The 23,214-nt window shown below is 43.6% G+C and overlaps 1 long non-coding RNA gene across 1 annotated transcript; it reads left to right on the forward strand.

Annotated features, from left to right (window-relative positions):
• Positions 1 to 11: 11 nt before the first annotated feature.
• LOC140609976 (uncharacterized) lies at positions 12 to 22,757 on the forward strand. Its single transcript, XR_012011749.1, has 3 exons — positions 12 to 263; positions 17,112 to 17,204; positions 21,993 to 22,757. It is a non-coding gene; the product is annotated as an uncharacterized lncRNA (long non-coding RNA).
• The last annotated feature ends 457 nt before the right edge of the window (positions 22,758 to 23,214 follow it).

Consider the following 23,214-nt stretch of genomic DNA (forward strand, 5'->3'; position numbering starts at 1 on the left):
CGGCTGTGGGTTTGGCTATGACGTTCCTATCTGTGAAAAGGGAGGGATGGAATTATTCAACCGGACAGGCTCAGGCTGTTCCCTAAAACAATTTGCAAAGTGCAAATATCATCCTTGATGTATCAAGACTGGATGCTGCTAAAAAAAAAAAAAAAAAAAAAAAAGAAAGAAAGAAAAGAAAAAAGAAAAGAGAAAAGAAAGAAAAGTGGAACACTGATTGGCTTTTTTGATGATATTAAGGAATCATCGTTACTTTTCCCTCTGTAAGTTGTGGTAATGGTACTACGTTGTAAAAGAGCGTTCCCTTGTCTTTAGAAACACAGTGGTATTTGCAGATGAAATGATATGATCTCTGAGGTTTGCTTCAAAATACATGAGTAGGGATGGATGAAGCGGGATTGGCCATGAGTTGAAAATAACGAGTGCCTGGACATTTGTAGTCTTGGTGGGTCTGCTTTCATATATATTTGAAGTTTTCTGTAATGCAAAAAAGATTATTTTAGCAGATTTGATTACAGGGGCAATATGTTTACACGTTGGACATATGGCCAAGAGATACACATGGCCGAACTCCATTCTAATCTGTATACGTGCCTCCGTAGAATGGAAAACTCAAGTGTCACAATTACGAACAAATTTGTGAGTACGCGCAATCTTGCTAAAAGAAAAAGGATGGTAGCTGAGAGGCAATTCAGATTTTTTTTTCCTTCTTTTTTCCCCAAGATCCATGACAAAGATCCAATGAATGGGTGTGACTGCAAGATAAACTGTGTCAGTTGTTGGAGGGGAGTTATAGGCCATAGACTTCTACCCTGTAGACAGAGCTGGTGGTGGTAGTGACGGATGTGGAGGGGTTGGAAGGCGGTGGGAATTGCGGGGTTACTGCGGGACAACTCGGAGGGTCTTGAACAGAACTGTCCACCTGTGACTAGGCAGGGTGGGTTTTTGAGACGTTAAACCCCATGCTACCCCCAAGCTCCCCAATTTTGTGAAACCAGACAATTTGCCTTTATTGTCTAAGAGAAGAAGGGGTGCTACAGAATCCAGGGAATTGAAGAGTTGAAGTTTCAGCATTTTGAATTTTAAAGCTACTGTCCAAGCGTAAGACAAAGACTAGCTCACTGAGAGTCAGTGTTTTCTTCCTTCCCATCCCCAAAGACAGTTAACTTTAGTCAAGCATTTGTGATGGGCCAGCCACTATTCTGAGCATTCTACAAATATTTTATTTTCTAGTCCTCTAACATCCATTGATTTTACAGATAGGGAAACTGAGGCACAAAGCAGCATCACATAACTAATATGGTTCCAGAGGCTGAGTCCCTAGCCATTCCCTGGATAGATGAGGGAAGACCCCAAGGTTCCCATGCCCAGCTTAGTGTAGAATCAGTTAGGTAGAGTTGGTGCATCGGGGAGTTTAGGCAGAAAGAACCCAAGAAAGACTCAGGGTGCCCGGGAGAGCACGGAATGGAGCATGGAAGCCTCGGGGAGGCTGTAACCACACCTGCCTCTTGCGCCTTGGCACTCTTGAGGGCTCTCCAGAGCTGGCAGTCAGCCTGGGGGCGAGTCAAGAAATTCCTAAAAGAGAGCCATCTTGTTTCTGCCACCTCCAGGATTGGAGGCCTGACAAAGAAATTAATTTGGGTTGTCAAAAAACCTGGAGAAATAGTCTTTCAATTGCAGCCTGCAATTTTACATGCTTAATAGCGTGCTCTGGTTTCTGCTGTTGTGATTAAATAAGGCATTCTGAAGGAAGCAGGGTTAAAAGATTAGATTTTCAAGTCACACTACCCTGTGCTTGAACCTTAACTCTGTCATGTAGTTGCTATGTGGCCTTGGCGTGAGCCTCCATTTCTCATCAACAGAACAGAGATGACAGTAGAAATGGCTCTGACTGTGTGGACCAGACAGGGTGGTGTGAGGATGAGGCCCCTCTCAGGCCCTGACACGGGGCCGCTCCTCACTACCGTGTAACTTGTGTTTTTGAAGTCTCCGTTCAATGGCAGGATGAGTAAAAAATGACTTTATTGTTTCTAATCATTGCCCCTACCCCAGCTACCTGACATTTTCCATGGGGAAACATGTCTTTAGAAGTTCAGCTGATTTCTGTAATTTACCACTTCCTTTACTAAAACCATCACTTTAGGTTTTTTAAAGCTCTGTCCTGTACATTTCAAAATGTCAGTCGCATTTTGGATTGAAAGCCCTTTTCCTGTTCTTGTCCTGGATCAGAACTATGATGTTAAGGGCCTAGAGGGAAAGGGAGGATGTTCTCTCCTAACCTTTGCCCTCACCACTCCCTCCCTGCATTGGCTTGTGTAGGGGGAGGGGCAGGAGGAAGGAGAGGAAGCACGGCCCTTGCCTCTTCCCTGCACCTGGTGAACCTGCAGACTTCTCCCTGGTTGCTCAGTGCTGCCATCACCCCAGAGTTCAATGTGGGCTTTGTCCAGTTAGCCTGGCAAGGAGCCTATTTCTCAGCATCCCCCTGCAGGCTGTTGGTCTCTTCCTGGATCTGGCCACAACTTTTAGTTGACTCCATCATAGTACACTGTATGGTGACCTTTTGGTCCCTATGGTAAAGAATCCTTGCTTCTTTACCTCCCTTGGCAAACTTCGGGGCCTCTGGGCATGTATGACATCCAACTGCTGTACTTCTCAAGAACTAGGGACCTAGAGCAATGTGTTCCTGGCCCCATCTTTCCTGGTAGACTCTACTATGCCATCCTACTCCAACTCTATCATCCTCTTTCTGTACACAAAGGAATGCCAGCAGATCCTCCAATTAGCAAATGGAATACTAATCTCTTTCTTTCGCCTACAGAGACTTGCAGTCACCAGGAGGTCTTCTGTCTAGGGCTTCCTTTCCTGGCTCTGGAGGTGGGAACAAAACTCCTCACTGAGAGGAAGAAAAGGAAAGGGCCTCTCTTCAAAAATCCTGCACTGCCCCACAAAATTACTTCCTCTCTCTCTCTGCAGCAGTGGTAGTAGTAACGGTGGTGGCATTGAGGGAGATGAAGGTGATGGAAGTGATGAAGGTGGTGATAGAGGTTATGAAGGTGGTAATGGGGGTATTGGAGGTGATGGTAGAGATGGTGAAGGTGATGGTGATGGAAGTGATGAACTTGGTGATGGAGGTTATGAAGGTGGTGATGGAGGTACTGGAGGTGATGAAAGTGATGAGGCAGGTGATGGTGGGGGAGATGAAGGTTACGGAGTTGGAGGTGGTGAAAGGTGATGGTGATGGAGGTGATGAAGGTGATGGTGGAGCTGACAATGGTGGAGGTGATGGTGGTGTTGTGGAGATGGTAATTTTCCTGAGAATTGCCCCAAAGGTAGCCCTGAGGTGGCTGTTCCTTTTGACTCTCAAAGATCAAAGAGTTATTCTCGGTCAGCCAGTCCCAACACCTCCATCTAGCGACATGTACTTTTGACTCTCTCTCTCCAAAACATGACGTGAATCAGTTCACTGACATTCCACTGCAACCATCTTGGTTCAGTTTGCCTGTTTTCTCACAGTGGCTGCCTGTCTGACGTCTCCTTGCTTCTCTTATTCTCCCCACTCCACTAGTCATTCACCACACAACAGCCAGAATAAGCTTTAAAAATATATACACCATCAGATGTCATGCCCCTTAAACCTTCCAGTAGCACCCGATCACATGGGTGACCTCCCCACTGCTTACCCTGACTCATGGGTCCCATAAGATCTAGCTCTTGGTGGAGAATGACGTCCAGCTTCATCTCTGTCACCCCCCTTTGTTCCACTTAAGCCCAGTCACACTGGCTGCTTTAATGATGTGGTGCTGCACAGGAAACCATCCTGGAGCGTGCTGACTGGCAACAGCCACCATGGTTCTTTCCCACAGTTCTGTGGGTTAGCGGGGTTCATCTGGGAGGCTCCTGTCTGCCCCACTGAGGTGTCAGTTGGGGTTGCGCAGGTAGCTGCATTTGGCTGGGAGCTCTGCTGGGGCTGAAGACCTTCTCCCACATGCCTGACTCCTTAGCTGGGGGCCAGCCTGGTGGGTTTTCTCTCTGGAAGGTCTCTCCCGCAATGTAGCTGGATCTCTTTACATGTTGGGTCAGAGGCTCCGGGAGGTTGAAAGAGGAAATTGCCAGAACCCTAGGCTCAGAACCAAAATGCTGTCACTGTCACATTCTAATGGTCAAAGTGAGTCAGGAGGTGCACACAGATTCAAGGGAAGGAAAATAGATGAAGAGGAGAGGCAGGTGCAGAGTTTCTGTTTATTCCTCGGGGCTTCTGCACCTGTCTTCCCCTTGGCGCTGAGTGTCCCTCTCCTTAAACTCAGCATAACTGGCACCTTCTTCCCGTTCAGATCTCAGCTCATATGCCCTCTCTTAAGAGTTGACCACTCAAAAAAAAAAAAGAGTTGACCACTCAATGAATGAAAGATGCCACCAGTCACTCTCACAGTACTCTTTGGTTTTTTGTTTGTTTTGTTTTGTTTTGTTTTGTTTTTCACAGTACTCTTTGAACACTCTCTGCAGAGCAGTATCCCTCTGACTTTATCAAGTTATTTACTTCTCACTAAAGCCCTGCTCTGGAGTGATAGTCCCATGAGGGCAAGAGCCTGGCTGTTTGGTTTGCCCTGGATCTTTAGCCCTGGAACACCTAGTACAGAGGAGGCAAAGGCCCCCAGTTGATACATATTGAATAAATGAATGCAAGAGGCCTCTCCATCCTGCAGAGGTGAAGAACTCATCTTTCTGAATGACACAGACTTGGGTTTTGCCCCTCCCTTGCTGTGTGACTCTGGGAGAAATGACCTAACTTCTCTGTGCTTCGGTGTCTCAAACAGGGTGAGAATTAAGGGAACCCACCTACTTCTCATGGGAATTGTAAGGATAAATGAGAATGATCAAACTTATCAAGGGACCTAGAAGTCCCCATTATTTTAATGGAAAATCTAATTGAGTCCCTCCTATTTCCTTCCTTTCCCTGAGCTCCAGAACCAGGAGAGAAAAATTTCAAGTAACTCTAGAAGGTAGGAATCACATTACATTGAGATCCTTAAAATACTTTCACGTGGCTGCCTGCTGGCTCCAGGCAAGAGCAGATCCTTATCTTGCGGGTGGTGGTGCCGGCTGCCTGGCCGAGGTCGGGGAAGAACCAGAAGGTGTTAAGCCCACTCTCTGCTTTTCAAAGGAGCTCTGTGCTCCTCCTGCGGCAAGGGCCACCAGACCACTGAGCAGTTCTTCTCAGATCCGCATCCTGCCACAGGCTGCACCTGACCCTGGCTTCCTCACTTTTATGAAACTGTTGGGCCCATCCCAATTAGAGCCTTTGGAAACCACTGTACTCAATTTACCACCTAATTACTCTTACCTTGTTTGTTTAATGAAGCTTACCTAATGATTCTGGTGATTTTTATGAAATGTAAGGTGGAGATTTTACTTTTCACTTTATAATTTGTGATTTTTATATTAATGTTTTATAACCTTGGGCTCTTAATCATAAAGTCATAAGGAGCTTAATTGATTTGAAACTAACCATGCCCTGAAGTGTGTACATGTCAAATTGATTCAGATTGATCCAGTGAGTTTAAATAAAGCTTAGGCCAGAGAACATGATGGCACCTGATGGAGATTTTCCTAAAGTGCTTAACTTGGGTGACTCAATTATGCTGCCATCTCAACACAGTAAATTATTGGAGAGATACTTATTTTTTTTTATTTCTTTGCATTTATCACAGGCTGAGAAGATAGGACAGTTAAAAAAAAAAAGCCTAGGAAAAGTTAGACAAGTGTAAAATGTTCTATTCATAGTTCTTCCTTCTGGAAAGCTGAGGGGAGCTCACATTTTGAGGGCATGATGATATATATATATTTCAAATAGATATATATATTTACATGTTTTGTTTCAAAGCCTGACAGTCAATATCACCGTCTTACGTTGAAAATGGTTGGAAATTAAGGGCTGATACTAGAAACACTGGAAAAACACAAAAGTCATTTGGGATGAGTTTGCTTTTTAAAAAAATTTCCCTAAGGGATGATGGATAGCAGCACTTTTCTGTAGAAAATGTGAGGGAATGAACTCATGGGAGAAATCCTCAGTTATCCAGAACAGGGTGCGTTCTATTTTGCACGGCTGCCAAATGACCGGTCAGTTTAGTCCTAAGTGGCCCTAATAGGCACCCTTTCCCTCCAGAGGCGGCATTCTTTTGCCTGCCTCCCAGCAGCCCTCACAAAGGTGTGAAACCCTTTATGGGCTTTGGAAAATATCAGACATAATTTCCCAGGGGATCCCTCGAAAGCAAATGACACTGATTACTGGGTACAGAGAGAAGAGCATGACTGCAGGGAAGGTGCAGTTCCCAGGGCTTGGGGCTCCCGAAGGTCCCAGCAGTCACGCTGAATTTTTCTCTATCCGATCTCTCCAAAACCGTTTTTCTTTTGCAAGCAGTTCCAATGGTTCCTGACTTGCTTTTATAGCTATCGTTCCAGTTCTTGCGAAGTCTGTCATTTTGCTTTACTCTCTCTTTTTAAGAGTCTTTGATGAAGTGCTTCTTGGACTTGACCGTCTGTAGACATCCTTGTATGCCCCAGGCTCACTGCCACTCCTCGCCTCAGCGGGGACACTACGGGTTGTGTTCCAGACCGTGCTTCCTGCTGCCCTTGGGGACAGCATCCCTGTCTGCTCTAGTCGCCCCTGCCTGCCCACGGCTGAGCACATGTGCATTTGATAGCACTTGCTCAGTACGAACTTATTTTTTTCTACAAAGTGCACAGCCTTAGGTGGTACCCTGAAAGGTATTTTTTTTAAGATTTTATTTTTTTATTCATGAGAGACACACAGAAAGAGAGAGAGAGAGCCACAGGCAGAGGGAGAAGCAGGCTCCATGCAGGGAGCCCAACCTGGGACTCCATCCCGGGTCTACAGGATCAGGCCCTGGGCTGAAGGCGGTGCTAAACCGCTGAACCACCCGGGCTGCCCGAAAGGTATTTACTCCGTAATCGCCATCCCCCATCAAGACAGTGAAGGCTTCCAGCCAGCCCACAAGGCCTCCTCGTGCTCTCTCCCTCATAGCCCCGACCATACTCATTCTGGAAGTAACCACCGTTCTTTTATCACTGAGCATTGATTTTCCTTGTTCTGCCATCAAAATGCATCTCTCGGATCTTTGACTGTAGAGATTGACCTACAGCCGATTCTGTTGGGCTTTGAAATATATCACCTTCTGTTTGGGAGAACACACTTCCCGCGGGCTGCTCCTTCCTTTGACTGGGTGTGGCGGGAACCTCCTGCAGGGTGGTTCCTGGGAGATCGGGATCTCCCCTGACCGCAGTTTTGGCTCAAGGACTCCCAACCAGCCTTGCCCAGCTTCCTTAGACCTACATGGTCCCAGCCTTCCCTCCATGGAGGCCAACACGAACACAACTGTTTACTCATCTCTGTAGGCTTCTTTTGCTCATCATTAGGGCTCTGATTTATCATGTCGGTGCGTGTGGTAACAATTCACTCTTCTTCTTTACTGCTATGTAGTATTCCATTGCATGAAGATGCCAGCAAGTCAGTTGGCTCTTCTCGCTTTTTTTTTTTAAAGATTTTATTTTATTAATGAGACACACACACACACACACACACACACACACACAGAGAGAGAGAGAGAGAGAGAGAGAGAGAGGCAGAGGGAGAAGCAGGCTCCATGCAGGGAGCCCGATGTGGGACTTGATCCCAAGTCTCCAGGATCAGGCCCTGGGCTACAGGCAGCGCTAAACCGCTGAGCCACCGAGGCTGCCCAGCTCTTCTCGCCTTGATGGGCATTTGGGTTACTTCTCAGCTCTGGCTATTATGGGTAAAGCTGTTATGGACATACTTGGAGTTCTACTCTTGTGGCCATGTGACTTCATTTCTCTTGGATATGTACTTAGCTGTGGGATTGCTGGGGTGTAGAGGAGTGGATGTTTAGTTTTTTTTTAAAGATTTTTAAAAAAATTATTCATTAATGAGAGAGAGAGAGAGAGAGAGAGATGCAGAGACAGAGGCAGAGAGAGAAGCAGGCTCCCCACAGGGAGCCCGATGTGGGACTTGATCCCTCACCACAGGATCACACCCTGAGCCAAAGGCAGATGCTCAACTGCTGAGCCGCCCAGGGGTCCCGTGGATGTTTGGTGTTAATAGATTCTTCAATACAATTTTCCAAAGGGGTTCTACCGATTTCCTTTTCCATGCTCATAAAGTACTTACTGAATGAATGAACTCATTCCAGAAGGGTCTTTTTATTTATTTATTTTTTCAGAAGGGTCTTTTTATTTTTTATTTTAAAAGATTTTATTTATTCATGAAAGACAGAGAGAGAGAAAGGCAGAGACACAGGCAGAGGGAGAAGCAGGCTCCATGCAGGAACCTGATGTGGGACTCAATCCTGTGTCTCCAGGATCACACCCTGAGCTGAAGGTGGCACTAAACTGCTGAGCCATCCAGGCAGGCCAGAAAGGGCTTTTTAGAACATAACTTTATTTCAGTTGTTCACACACACAAGACTCCATGTGCCCCATTGTTATGGATAATGTCCATATTCTAAACTAACAAGCTGTAAAAGGCTCTGCATGTGTAGCCATGTATGATTCTCCAGTGTCATTCTCACTACAACTAGCAATCAGCACCCAGCACCCAGCACAGGTACTCAGCACCAGCACCAACAACATATACATCATTTACATTGAACCTCTCATCTTCAAATATACTGTCATCATTCTTTCCTCCAAGTTTTGCATACTGGACCCTCTGTCTTGAATACCTCATCCTTTTTTGTAATTATTTTCCTACTTTGTCTAGTAGATGAGTTAGAAATCCTTTTGATTGCAAGTCATGAAAAAAAATTGGACTTAGGAGTTCAAATAGAGGCTCATTTTTGGTTGCATAACAAGAGGTAGGCAGCCCCTAGCATGCTTCAGCAGCATGACGATGACAGGGCTGGTTCTGTGCCATTTTCTTTCCTTTTGTCTCCACCTTGTTGCCTCATGGTCATAAAGTGGCTACTGCAGCTCCAGGCATTACACCCACATTCAAGGCAGGAAGAATGGGGAAGGACTAAACTAGCCCTTTCTGTCTCTTTCATGAGAGAAAAGGAAAACCTTCTTTCCAGAAAAACCTCCAACAGACTTCTGTTGGAGTTGCATTGGCTGAAATTGGTCATGTCGACCCCTCTGGCTTCAGCAGAGACTGGAAAGCTATTAGCTCTTGTGGAAGACAAGAGGAGAAAGGGTTTGGAAATGGCTATGGAGTGAACCTACCCATGGTGTGTTCCTCATTAAGCCAAATCCGACTCACCCTTCTGGTCTCAGTATGGCTGTCCCTTCCTCTTAGAAGACTTCCTTGATCTCTCACCTTTTGAGGACTGATTTAAATGGTTCACCATTATTTTGATATCTTGAGATTTCTCCAGTCTTTAATTTATTTGCTAAACCTCACCTTGAGGTATGTGTCAAATCAAGTCCTCCAAAAGAAACCATGAAATGACTAAAGCATGATAAAATATATACATGGATCCCAGCTGAATCCTCACCTCTGCCAAAGCTTTATCTGTTTTATTGTCGACTCCTTATGCAACCACAAAGCCCACATGGCTCTTGCAGGAGTCCTCAATGCCTTCCTCCCCCCTGGATGAACTCCCAGTAAAGTGTTGGTAAACTGGTACCCAACATTTGTACCCGTTAAATACCCACCAACCCAGACTAGATGATTCCAGCCTTTCTGTCTAATTGCTATTTGAATGCTTTAAAATCCTTTTTTAGGGACTGTCTAGTTTAGCAGGTAAGTCCTTGGATTCTGGACTCAGAATGTTGGGCTTCAAATCCTGACTCTGCATTACCATGGCTATGGGCAAGTCACTGAACCCCTCTGGGTCTCAGTTGCTTCATCTGTAAAATGAGGATAATAATAGCACTTACCTCCCAGGGTTGTGGGGAGGAGTAAATGAGTTAGTCCTGGAATCTCTGGCACAGGACAAGCGCTCAGTCTGCATTGGCTCCCTTATTCCCTCTGAGCCATCTTTCCATCTGCTGCCCCTACACTCCCGTCTCTCCTCTCTTCTTCTTTAAACTCAGTTAGTGAAATGCCTAATGCAATCACTGCCTAAATCAGTGACTATTACATTTCCTTGGAGAAATTTGCAGTCAGGTGGGAGAGCTCAAACAGGCAGCCAAGGAACTAGAACACAGTAGCCGACATGAATCGCGTGCTTGCTCTGTGCCCTGCATATATTAGCTCTTGGCTTGCTCACATCAGGTCATTTCATTTTTCCTCAGATGAAGAATCTGGATCTTGGAGTGGTTTGTCAATTAAGGTGTCCCAGCAGGGGAATAAGTACAGGTGTGTCTCATCATTTAAAACCAAGATGCCTAACCATCATGCTTGGCTGAATTTATGACACAGAATGGGCTGGGCAACCCCAGAAGGCGCCAGGGTTCCTGGAGTTCAGAGGTGGCACCAACCAATCGGGGGGTTTCCCAAAGGGCTCCACGGACACATAAGACACGGGGAGGTGGGGCTTATTTTTGTCAGGTTCCTGGGAGGAAAGGTAGGAATAGCAAGAAAGGCTTTATAGACGGACGGAACAACAAAAGCAAAGACACAACTTCCAAAAGTGCATGCAGGGTATTTGGAGGGAAATAATGGTTAGGAGTACAGGCTCTGGCATTGGCAGAACTTTGGTTCAAATCCCAGCTCTGCCCAGTTACTAGCTGTGTGACCCTGGCTCAGTCACTTCACTTCTCTGCCTCGTCTCCTCATTTGTGAAATGACAACAGTTAAGAGCACGTCCCTTGAAGCGGTTGGGGAAGATGACATAAGATGAGGACCGTGTAAATGCTCAACCAGGGCTTCACCCAGGCTGGTGGTCCACAGTGTCACCTGCTTTCAAGAGATTAGCTTAAGAACGGAGGAAACTGCTTTTGAGGTTTCTCTGTGATGTAAGTAAAAATGTTGGAAGCACTTGTGCCTCTTGATTTCCTCTCCCAGCAAATGACAGTGTGAATCATGCTGCGTGCAGTCTCTTAGTCTGTCTGCTACAACTTGCCCAGATCAGCAAAATGCAGATAGAAATACAACCATTAAAAAAAAAAAAAAAAAAAAAAAAGGAGGACTGACACTCATCTAAGTACCTGATTACAAATATTTGGCTTCAGCAGATATTTCAGACTCTTTCCTCAGGGAAAGACTTGAGAGGTTGCTTTCTGGGAGAAATTACACAAACTTCATGTCCAGCCACGACTCTTTCTCAGTCCCTGACAAGACCCCAACGTCAGCCCCTTAGGGGAGGGAATACCAGAAGAAAAGAAACAGGAGTGTTGAAAAAAAAAAAAACCTTTCATATTTCCTTCTCTTTTGAGTCAGCTGGCATGTGGTCAACAAACTGCTTTGAAGGACCTGCTACATCCCAGACCATCCTTCATGAACTAGCTCTGTGTTCATAAAAATCGATGCTGAATTTTCCAGCCATCCCTACCCTTACCCTGCTCCCGCCCCCTTTCTCCCCTAGGAGATCTAAGGAGAATTTAATCCATATGGTTTTGATTCCCTCACTCATCAAAATGCAGTTTTCCAAGAGCCATTTGATCTCCAAGATGTTATGTGAGTGTCTTTTTGTATTTTATTTTTTCCCTTAGAAAAGAAAAGGCGACAGTTTGCCAAAAGAAAATGAACTCCAAACCCCCAGGGTCTGAACTAGGTTCAAGCATTAGTTCCAGGGGAGCTAAGGGGGATGTTGCTTAGTCAGAGGGCTCGAATATTCTCTTCAGAAGTCAGGTGAATCCAGGCAAAAGGAGGAGACTCCTTTTGCTGTCTTTTTTCGTGTGTGTGTGCGTGTGTGTGCACGTGTGTGCTCGCACACACTATCCACTCTTCTATCCTAATAACTGAATAATTAATACCATGTATTAAGTATTTCCTGAGTGCCAGGCATTGTGCTAAGTGGTTTATGAGAATTTCCTAATTGGATCTTTATAATCACCCTTTGAAGGATGTGCTCTCTGTCTCCCACCTCCCTCCTCCCTCCGGTCCCCCCCTTCTTTCCTTCCTTCTTTTATTTATCAAATATTTATTGAGCACTTATCATGTGTCAGGCTCTATTCTAGGGTCCGGAGACACATTAGTGAATAAGACAAATTACATCCCTGCGTCTGTAGAGCATACATTCTAGTTTACGTGCAATTAAGCAAACAAATAGTTTCAAGTAGTCTCAAGTTGTCTTATTGTGAAGACAATAAAACAGGCAGAGGTGGCAGATTGACTCCAGTCCTGTTTTATTTGCATGGTGGTCAGGGAAGGCCTCACCGAGCTGAGGGGCACCAAGGATCCAGCTGCAAAGATACAGGGGGAAGGATGAGGGCTAAGTCCCAAAGGGGGAACACATATGGCACTTGTAGGGCTCAGACTAAGGGCCAGCACGCTGGGGCCATGGTATGCACTGGCAGAGAAGGGAGGTGAAAGGAGCTAGGCCAGGCACCCAAGGCTTTGTGGGCCACGGTGGAAGCCTCTGGAGCTTAGGCAGCAGGGGCCAGGCCCAGATTCTGTGTTACCCTATCGGTCTAGGGTCTGGGTGCAGAAGAGGTTGGAAGGATAAGATAGGAAGCAAGGAGTCGATGGCAGACCCCAGGGTGTGCATCTCCTTCCCCTTCCAAATGCGGGAACCAACAGACAACTGTTTGCAGTGGGACTCCACCACTCACCAATGACACCTCAGGAAATGGATGCCAAGGGTACTGCTCAGAGTAAACGGTGGCTCAGACCCATCTGTCAGCAGGGAAGTAGGAGAGATGTGCTTGGATTCCGGAAATCTTTTGCTGGTGGGCTTGCACATGAGGGAGGAGAGGGAGGAATCAGGGACAGCAGGGAGATTAGGGCTTGAGCCCCCTGGGCAGCTCAGGGGTAATCATTCCCATTTTGCAGGTGAGGACATGGAGGCCCAGAGTAGTTGAATCACCTGACAGATCCTGTTGTATGGGGCAGAGTTAAGACTCAAACCCAGGACTTTCTGTCTCTTCGAGGGGATCTCTTAGTTGTCCTTTCACACTCATGGGTATGCCCTCGGACCATGCTGGGCATTTGTGTTCAAGGGAATGAACTTAGCAAATATTTTTCCAGATATCTCTGTGTCTTCTTAGCCCTTTTGGGTGTGCTTTTCCCTCGCTGCTGGTTTTACTTCCTCATGAGAATCTATGAACAATGCCTATTGTCTTTATTTCAAGGTTTTTCTATTTTTTTAATTTTTTAATTTTTTTTGGTTTTTCTATTTTAAAACAAGCAGAATATGCATATGATTGCACCTCCCTAACTGACTTAATTTTATTTTCAATAATTTGCTTGTGCCTGTTGTATACACAATAGGAGTTTGCTAAATAATATTGATGGTCTAAATGCCCACCTGAGTGCTGCTACTTGTATTTGATGGTCAAGAGCTGTAGAAACCATTCATTCACCCATCAGTCCATCCATCCATCCATCCATCCATCCATCCATCCATCCATCATTTCTGAATAGCATTCCAGATGCTAAACAACATGTTAGGGACTCCGAATGAACCAAACAAGTTTCTGCTCTCAAACAGCTTCTAATTGATTAGGTGTGAGTGTGAATGTAAATTATGAGATGTAAATAAAGAATCTTGATACATGAAAAAACACTTTATTTTTATTTTTATTTTTTGAAAAAACACTTTAATGGAGATAATGTATGTACAAAGTACTGTGAGTCCAGAGAAGAGAATTTTTGTTTTTGGTGCAGCTGTGGGGGAGTGTGGGGATTTCTTTAGAAATGGCTGGCTTCGGGACACCTGGGTGGCTCAGCGATTGAGCATCTGCTTTCAACTCCGGGCGTGATCCTAGGATCTGGGATCAAGTCTGACATCAGGCCCCCTGCGAGGAGCCTGCTTCTCCCTCTGCCTATGTCTCTGCCTCTCTCTCTGTGCCTGTCTCTCATGAATAAATAAATAAATCTTAAAAAAAAAAAAAAGAAATGGCTAGCTTCATGGAGAAGGTGACATCCCAACTCAGTCTGAGGACAAGGAAAGTTCTCTGGGAATCGAATGGAAACTTGTGGGTGACTGTGTTGAGGGGCATGTATTCCACCTTTGCACACCTTCCCCAAGTTAGAAGGAAGGCACTGGCAGGAGGGGACAGCTGGGGGAGGTGGAGAGAGCAGGTATCATACATGTCCCCAAATCCTGTGTTCATCTTTCTGACGATGGTATTGATGATTATGGTGGACGGGGGCTGTCCTTCCCGGTGTTCTTCCCCCTTCTTTGAGCAACAGTCCAGATACTTCTGTGGGATCTTCCTTTACCCAGCCTTGGCCCGCATGTAGGAGGAGCCAACCCCACCCTGGCTGATTGGAAGACTACATTCCCTTGGCCATAGAGACCATATGATCCTTTCCATGCCAGGCAAAGCCCAAAAGACTTAATTCTAGGATTTTCATTAGAATTACTGAAGAAGTGGAATTCTGCTTTTCTGGCGATTTGCTGTTGGAAGTGACTGCCGATGTCACTTTGCAATCACATGGAGTTTAGAATGGGGCTCACAGCAGGGAGCAGAGCCAACACCAAGAGGGAAGCTGCTTCCTTGTCGCATCCTCTGGGCCCCAAATCAATCTATACCTGACGATGTCAGCCTTAGCACAGGTCGTGAGCCAATAGATTTCCTTTTTTGCTTTAGCCGCTTTGAGTTGGATTTCTACTAGTTGTACCAACAGAATTCCAACTAATGCGATGGCCAATAATACTTGAAGTGTCATGGCTCTAAGGAAAGTTTTTGCTTTTCACACCAAAAAAGTTTTGGATGTAAAGCAGGATGAAAAGCAGAATTTAGGACATGATGGATGGCAGTGCACTTGGGAGGGCCGAATATGGTGGTGCCTGATTTTAGATTACCTGCTCTTCTTACTAATGTCAACAACTTCAGTGTCCCTGAATAGAAGAACTAACTGCAGTGGTACATTTTGCTGGAAAGAGTCTTATAATTTCAGCACAGATTCCTGTTGATGGTGGAGACTTTTTTTTTTTTTTATGACTATAGTATGATATCAATGCCAAGAAATTGACATTGGTACAAGCTGTGTTCAGTTCTAAGCCATTTTATCCTGTGCAGAGTCCTGTAAGTACCACTGCAATCAACATATAAGACTGATTGGTCACTCATTCATCAGAACAATCTCTCTTATGCTACCTTTTTAGTCACATTTCCCCACCTTCCTGCCATCCCTAAACTCTGGCAACCATTAATCTATCCTCATCTCTATAATTTCATCACTTCAAGAATGTTATGTATATGGAAGTATATTGTATATAACCTTTTGAAGTTGTCTCTTCTCACTTAGCACAGTGCCCTTGAGATCCATCTAAATTGTTTGATGTGTCAATTAAGTAGTATTCCAGGGTATGGATATAACACAATTTGTTTTACTGCTCACCTATTAGGGGAGATTTTAGTTGTTTCCAGTTTTTGACTATTAGGAATAAAGCTGCTGTCATTATGAATGGAGCTGCTACAGGCTTTTCTGTGGACATAAGTTTTTATTTCTGAGATCAGTCAGAAAGAGTATAATTGTTGGGTTGTGTGGTAGTTGAACGTTTAATTTTAGAAGAAACCGCCAAACTTTTCCAGAGTGTCTCTGCTATTTTATATTCCCAACAGCACTGAATACATGTTCTAGTTTCTCTACATTCTTGCCAACAACTGGTATTGTCACTATTTTTTATTTTAGCCACTCTGATAGGTGTGTAGTGATGTCTTATTGTGGTTTTAATTTCATTTCCCTAATGGCTAGTTATATTGAACATCCTTTCATGTGTTTATTTGACACCCATATATCATCTTCAGTGAAATTTCTCTTTATGTCTTTAGCCCATTTTTTAATTGGCTTATTTATTCTTTTACTGTTGACTTTTGAAAATTCTTTAATATATTCCAGATAGGAGTTTTTGTCTGAAATGTGGCTTGTATTTCCCTCTAGCCTGTGGTTTGTCTTTTTCATCCTCTTCACAAGGTCTTTCCCAGACCAAACGTTTTAAATTTTATGAAGCCCAGTGTATTGATTTTTTTTTCTTTTATGAATTGTGCTTTTCATCTCAAGTTTAAGAACTCTTCTCCAAGCTTACGTCCTGAAGATTTTCTCCTAATAGTTTTAGAGTTTTCTGAGATCCATTTGAGTTCATTTTTATATAAGGTATGAGATACAGATCAAGGTCTTTTTTTTTTCTTTTCTTTTTTTTTTTTTTTTTTTTTTTTGCCTATTGGTATGCAATTACCCCGGCACTATCTGTAAAGAATTCTCTCTCCAATGAATTGCTTTTGTGCCTATGTAAAAAATCAGTTGGCCATATCTATGTTGGTCTATTTCTGGATTTCCTATTTTGTTCCATTGATCTATGGATCAATAAAGCACATGGTGTTGATATAGATATATATCTTCAAATGTTGATATAGATATATCAACACCATAGGTGCTATATATAGATATATAATGAGTCATATTGTCAGAGTGATTCCTCTCTCTGTATCTTTTTCCAAATTGATTTATCTTTCTAGTTTCTTTGCCTTTCCATATCAATTTTAAAATAAGCTTGCCTTTATCTATAAAAAGTCTTCCTGGGATTTTGATAGAGGTTGCATTATCCCTGTGTATCCTTTTGGAGAGAATTGATATTTTTACTACATTGAGTCTCCCAATCCATGAACATGGTATGTCCCCCATTTATGTAGATGTTCTTTGATTTCTTTCCTCAGTGTTTCATAGTTTCACATAAAAGCTCTGTACATGTTTAGTTGTATTTATACTAAGTATTTCTTTTTTTAGTTATTTACATTTATATTTTAAATTTTGATTTACATGTCTTTGTTGCTAGTATATAGAAATACAATTTATTTTGTATGTTTATCTTTTATCCTGTGAAGTTGCTGAACTCATTTACTAATTGTAGGAGGTTTTTCTAGATTCCTTAGGATTTTCTACATAGCCCATCATGTCTTCTAAAAATAGTGACAGTTTTATTTCTTCCATTTTGATCTGTGAGTGGGGCTTTTTGTAATTTTCTTTTATAAAGCCAAAGTAATGGTTTAAGTAATGACTGAATTAAAGACTCTTTTGATTCCAGAGGATCCTAGAAGTCACCTGATTTACCTAACCTCATTAAGCCTCTGCTTCTTTAAAGTTAAATAGAGATAATCAGGGTGTGCATCTCATAAGGGTAAGTGTTGTTAAACTCTGATGTAGACCTGTGTATGTTTCCATAGAAATACCTTATTTTGGGTAGCTTAAGTAATAGGAGTTTACTGTCTCGTTCTGGGGAATCCAAGTTGTATGTCTTTACAAAATTGTATGTTTAAAGTATATAAATGGTTCTCTCCCTTTCTCTTTCTTTCAATTTCCTCTTCTGTAAAATGGAGGTAATAATGAAAGATGAAAAGAATAAGGCCATGGCCCCTCCAAACTCACTCTCCACCCTTTTGCATCCTGCTGTGTCTGGAAGATTGACCTGAATGGTCATGGGTGACACTGCTTTTAGGTTTCTGAAAGGTTTCAGCCCATGAGAAACATGAGGTTGGAGCAGAAGAGGAGTGAGGTCAGGTTCATTTCTGCAGGGTCAGTGTGAGGTGATTGTGTCCTGCTATTAAAGACCCTGGCTTTTGCCTGGTGGCCTTCTTTTTTTTTTTTTTTTTATAAATTTTTTTTTAATTTTTATTTATTTGTGATAGTCACAGAGAGAGAGAGAGAGAGGCAGAGACACAGGCAGAGGGAGAAGCAGGCTCCATGCACTGGGAGCCCGACGTGGGATTCGATCCCGGGTCTCCAGGATCGCGCCCTGGGCCAAAGGCAGGCGCTAAACCGCTGCGCCACCCAGGGATCCCGGCTGGTGGCCTTCTTTACGGGATCTGGTAACTACTTTGTGTCCTTATAGCTTTAGACTAGGGGAAGGGAGTGACAGCCCCATTGTTATTGACTCCCAGGGGCTGCACTCTCTCTGTGGTTTCTCTATATCTTGCCCACACCTTTGCAAATGGTCTTTCTATTGAATTCTCAAAATTCCTATGTTGAATGTGCACTCTGCTTTTGATGGCCTGAATGACTCACTCCAAGGCAAGACCTAGAACAGAGCCCAGCACACAGCAAGTACTCCATACAGTCTCCTGCTGTTGTTTTGGTCATCTACAAAGCAAAGAAGGAAACACAAGATGGATGTGTGTGGTTTGACCATTGATTTCATTATTTGAGTTCTTCTTTCTTTAATCAGATGATGTGGTTTTACTCTCATGAATTAGTAGTGGCCTTGATGAATGGTGAGCCCTCCCATCTAAGTGCCGGTAGGAAGAATGGCTTATGGACACAATCTCCAATCCCCAGTCATTACATTGAACTTTCACTTATCCAGGATCCTGACTTCCCTTTATCATAACCTCATGACTCTTAACTATAATCTAGGAGGTTTCCTATTCATGTTAATCTAATTTAAGCAAACCAGCTGTAATTAAAGCTCCTGGTAGGATCCATGTGTGTTATGAACTGATGTCCAAGAAATTCATAACCCCCAATGTCGTGATATTAGACATGCAGGCTTTGGAAGATCATTAGTTTTAGATGAAGTCTTGAGAGTGTGGCCCTCATGAGAGGATTGGTGTCCTTATAAGAAGAGGAAGAGAGACCAGAACTCTCTCCTTCTCTCTACCATGTGAGGCTACAGTAAGAAATCTGCAAGCCATCTGCAAGCCATCTGCAAGCCATCTGCAAGCCAGGAAGAGGACTTTCACCAGAAATCAAATTGGCCAGCACATTGACCTTGGAATTCCCAGGTGCCAGCACTCTAAGAAATTAATGCCTGTTGTATAAACCACTCAGTCTAGTATTTTGTTATAGCACCCCGAGCTGGCCAAGACAAGGTAAATATTTCCTATGTGTGTAACAACAGTGTGAACTCTCCTGCTCTGAGAGCTCACTGTGGGTAAGGCACTGAGCTCACTGCTCTACATGAAAGGCTTCCTTCAATTCCCATAGTAATACTTATAGCTACTTGTATTAGGAATTGCCTTCAGTTTCTTAGTAAGAGACCAGAAACAATAGTTATTTTAAAACATACAGATTTTTGTCACACACACTTGGTAGCCATGAGCTTAATAGTAGTTCCATGATCATCAGAGTCTCAGGTTTTCTGTTTTTCTTCATTGGTTTCAACTTCAAGGTTACTACTTGGTCCAGGATGGTTGCTATAGCACCTACCATTATGTCTATATTCCTAACAATGAGAAAAAGGAGGAAATCCAACAGGTTTTTTTTTTTTTTTAAGTGCCAGCTTGCTATATGAACATGCTTTTCAGCCAGCACTTTCCCAGAAATTCTCAACAACTTTCCTTTATATCTCATGGGCCAGAGATTGCTCCCATGGCCACACCTAGCTACAAGGGAAGCTGGTCAAGGTAGTCTTTTAGCTGGGCTCACTGTGCCCTTAGTAATGCCAAGACTCTGTTACTAAGAAAAAAGGGAAGAATAATATGAAGTAGGTAATCTCTGCTATGCTACTGCCTTTGTCCTCATTTTACCAATGAGGAAACAGGTCTGCAAGTCAGGCATCTTGCCCAAGACCATACCGATGGTCAGACAGAGCCAATACTCAGGCAGAGGTCTGCCTAACTCCACTGCCCACGTTCTTCACCTCTACATGCTAATCGTAAAGTTGGCCTAAGAAGAAAGGCGGGAGCCTAACTAGGCAGCCCTGTATGTGCTCAGACAGCTCCACTGCCGCTCTATGGACACCTGCTGAATGGGTCCAGAGTTATAAATGATTCTGGCTTATGTCCAAAACTGACTCACAGAAGATTTTCCAGAGGGAGTCCTTATGTAAATGGAAAACTGTCTTAACTTGTTTGCCTGTCTCTCCTTCCTGGTAGACTGTAGGCTTTGAGGGGGGCTATCCTATTCACCGTTGTATGTCTAGCAGCCAAAACCGTGCCTTGCATGCCTCCAGGGATCTCATAAACATTTGCTGAATAAACGAAGGGAGCAAATGAGTGAACTAATGAACTTGTATACAGCTAACAATCTTGAAAGCAAGTCAACTTGTTTTTCCTGTATGGTATTTACTACCAGCTGACCAATTGTGTCAAAACCACCCTGTAAGAGGTAAAATCTCCCGGAGAAAACCACCCATTGCCATCTGTGAGTCCCAAGAGTGTTGATCTGTGAGAATTAGCATGTGTGGCCCCCGTGAGACCTTTTTATTTCTGACAGATTTCTGAATATCCTTTTTTTCTGATTGGCCTATAAAGTACACTAAGGAATTATGTTAATGCTGGTATCTCTCCAACCACATCCTACTGAGGATTGAATCTATTTTTCAAAGACAAAACTGAGTTTTAATTTAGTGTCCCCATGACATTTTCCTTTTTAAGCACATGAAGGATGCTCTGCAAAGGGAGAGGTCTTGGGAAATCTTTCACGGATGGCTACACTTCACGCCTGGGTGGAGTAACCCTCAGCACGCCAGCTTTCAATTAGAAGTAAATAAATGGAGACAGCTTTGCAGTGTGCCCGACAGTCTGAAAGATCAACTCGGGGCCTTGGGCCTGGATTTCTCCCACTGTGGCTGAAAATTTTCATTTACATTTTTTTGGCATTTTCTGAGGAACTTTAATGTGCTGGATTTAACCTTTAAGACTTTCTATCCTTCTCTCTGCCACTTATTCCCCCACCCGAGGCTTTGAGAATGCCATGAGCCTGGAAGCACCTTTGGAAAACAGGGATATTCTCTTTTTCCACATAGGTGGATTCTGAACAGAATTCTCTAGATGGAAGTTTAGCCCTGTTGGGGCCAAGTAATGGAGTTTGTTAGGGTTTTTCTCTCTATGATTGTAATTCTGTTTGAAGTTAGAGCAGATGGGGACATGTGTCTCTACCTATCACATCCTAGGGCCTAGGTGAATTGGTAATGCTAGGGCATTGCTCTGGGGAGGACTCCTTGCTGTACCATTTCCCCATGTTTTGAGACTGGAGAGGAAGGTCATGGCATCATTTTGAGATTTTTCCATAGGGAACTGTATCAGTTAGTTGTTGCTGCATAACAAACCACTCCAAAACTTATTAGTAGCTTAAAATAAGACTATTTACATAGCTCACAATTTGGTACATCAGCATTTTGGGCATCCATCGCCTGATTGTCCCCTGGTCTGGGCTGGGCTTGGCTAATCTCAGGTGGGCATGGTCAGCTGGTGAGTTGGCTTGTGATGACCTTGGTTGGGATGACTGAAGCCACATGGGCTCTGTCATCCAGTTGCCAGCATGAACTTGCTCTTGTGGTGGTGGAAGGATTGCAAGAGCAAATACAGGAGAATGTAGTCTCGTAAGGCCTAGACTGAGAACTAGCATGACATTACTTCCACAGAATTCTGTTGCTGAAAGCAAGTCTAGCTCCAATTCTAAGAGCAGAGAAATAGACTCCACCTCTTGATGGAAAGAGCATCATCCTACACTCTCTGTGGTTTTTAATCGCTGCTCTTCTTGTATTAATTAATGTATTTGTAGGATCATTATTAAGTTTTGCTTTTGGAGATCATCTGAGTCTGCATTTTTTGCATTTTAATTGTTGGTTTATTTCTCTTAAGTTCTGTTTGTTGTCACTGAGTTCTTCCTCCCCCAGAAAGTGAGAATGGTAGATCTGAGAGCCATGGAATCTTTTGCAGAGTCTAAGTGGTCTGTGGCAAGATTTCAGAACCCCATGCCTACTAGTTCATGCTGTGGGCTCTGGAAACAGACAGCTCTGGTTTGAATTCTCACTTTGTTACATCTTTGCTGTTGCACCCTGAGCAAATTACTCCACTCCTCTGGGTTATAGTCTAATCTATAACAGGGAGTCATTTTCAAAATGTGCTTCTCAAGTTGTAGGGGTTCCGTAGAAGAGTCTCAGGAGCCAAAGTAAGATCAAGATTTAAGTTTGGGCTGCCTTTCCCACCTTCAACCAGAGTAACTCCCCCCACCCTTTTTTTTTCAGAGTAACTCACTTCTATCTGCAGATTATATTGGATGTCCAAGTAACATTTCACTTGAACAAAAGTTGTCATGGTAAAAAGACATTTAAATACTGATTACATAGAAGTAACTGTCAGGATCTCTGCTTCCCTGTTCCCTCTGTGACTCATAGAACTGCACTTTCTGCTTTCTGGTGAAAGAGAAATCATGCCGAGAAGGAAGAAGAGTCTGGACTTGGCCATTCACTCATCATTCTTCCCAGCTCCAATCCCATGCAATCTCGGTTTAAAGAGTAGGTGGAAGACAATAACGCATAATAGAAGAGCCTAGAGACTGAAGTCACACTTTCAGGGTTCAAACCTTAGCTTCCTTAGTGGCACTCTAGCCTTAGGAAAATTTCTTAACCTCTCCAAGCACCTCTCCAAGTTTTTCATCTATCAAAAGGAAATGAGAATCACGGCATCTAACTTCCTAACGTTGTATGGATTGAATCAAATAAATTGGTATAGCATAAAAATTATTCAATATATGTTTACTATTGTTGTTGTTGTTGTTATTAATATGTAGTCTCTAAATTCCCTTAAAGTTTCAATAGGCTATGTGTCTGTGAGATTCTAGTTGGCAGTGTTTGTTTTTACTCTAATTGAGGACCCAGTTGTCTGTTGCTAGGTGATCTGGTTTGGGATTTTTTTTTTCTACGAAGGCATTAAACAAAACAAAGCAAACCTCTGCCTACTGACCTGCCACCAAATGGTAAAATTTAGCTGTTGGAGATTCACTCCTTTGGCTTAATAAATTAGATGTTCTTATTCATTAATACTTAGTATGAACTGGTTGATTAGATCTTTTTCTTCTGTGAATATCAGGCTCAACCTAGGCACTGAGAAAATGTGCAATTTGAAAATTTTGAAGAGGGAGATACAATGTATATGTGTAAGAATGGGATAGGTTAGACTGGACACTTGGGGGAATGGAGGGGGATCAAGGAGCAAGGAGGTTGGTGCCTGGATGAAGGAACAGACCCATTGGTTTGGTGCAAGGAGAGCCAAGAGGCACTTGGGCCTGCTTTCCTACTGTGTCTGGAGCTGAGGGTCGTTGTGTCTGGTGCACAATAATGCATCCTCCAAACTCACCCCACTCATCGTGATCCTCAGATGATTCAAGCCCCCCTAGACTGTGCAGGAATATTCAAAAACCACCATGGTCACCATCCAGCAGGAAGGAACTCTGTGGCCCTGGATGAT

This window comes from Canis lupus, chromosome 19 (genome assembly GCF_048164855.1).
Source record: "Canis lupus baileyi chromosome 19, mCanLup2.hap1, whole genome shotgun sequence".
Classification (NCBI taxonomy): domain Eukaryota; kingdom Metazoa; phylum Chordata; class Mammalia; order Carnivora; family Canidae; genus Canis; species Canis lupus.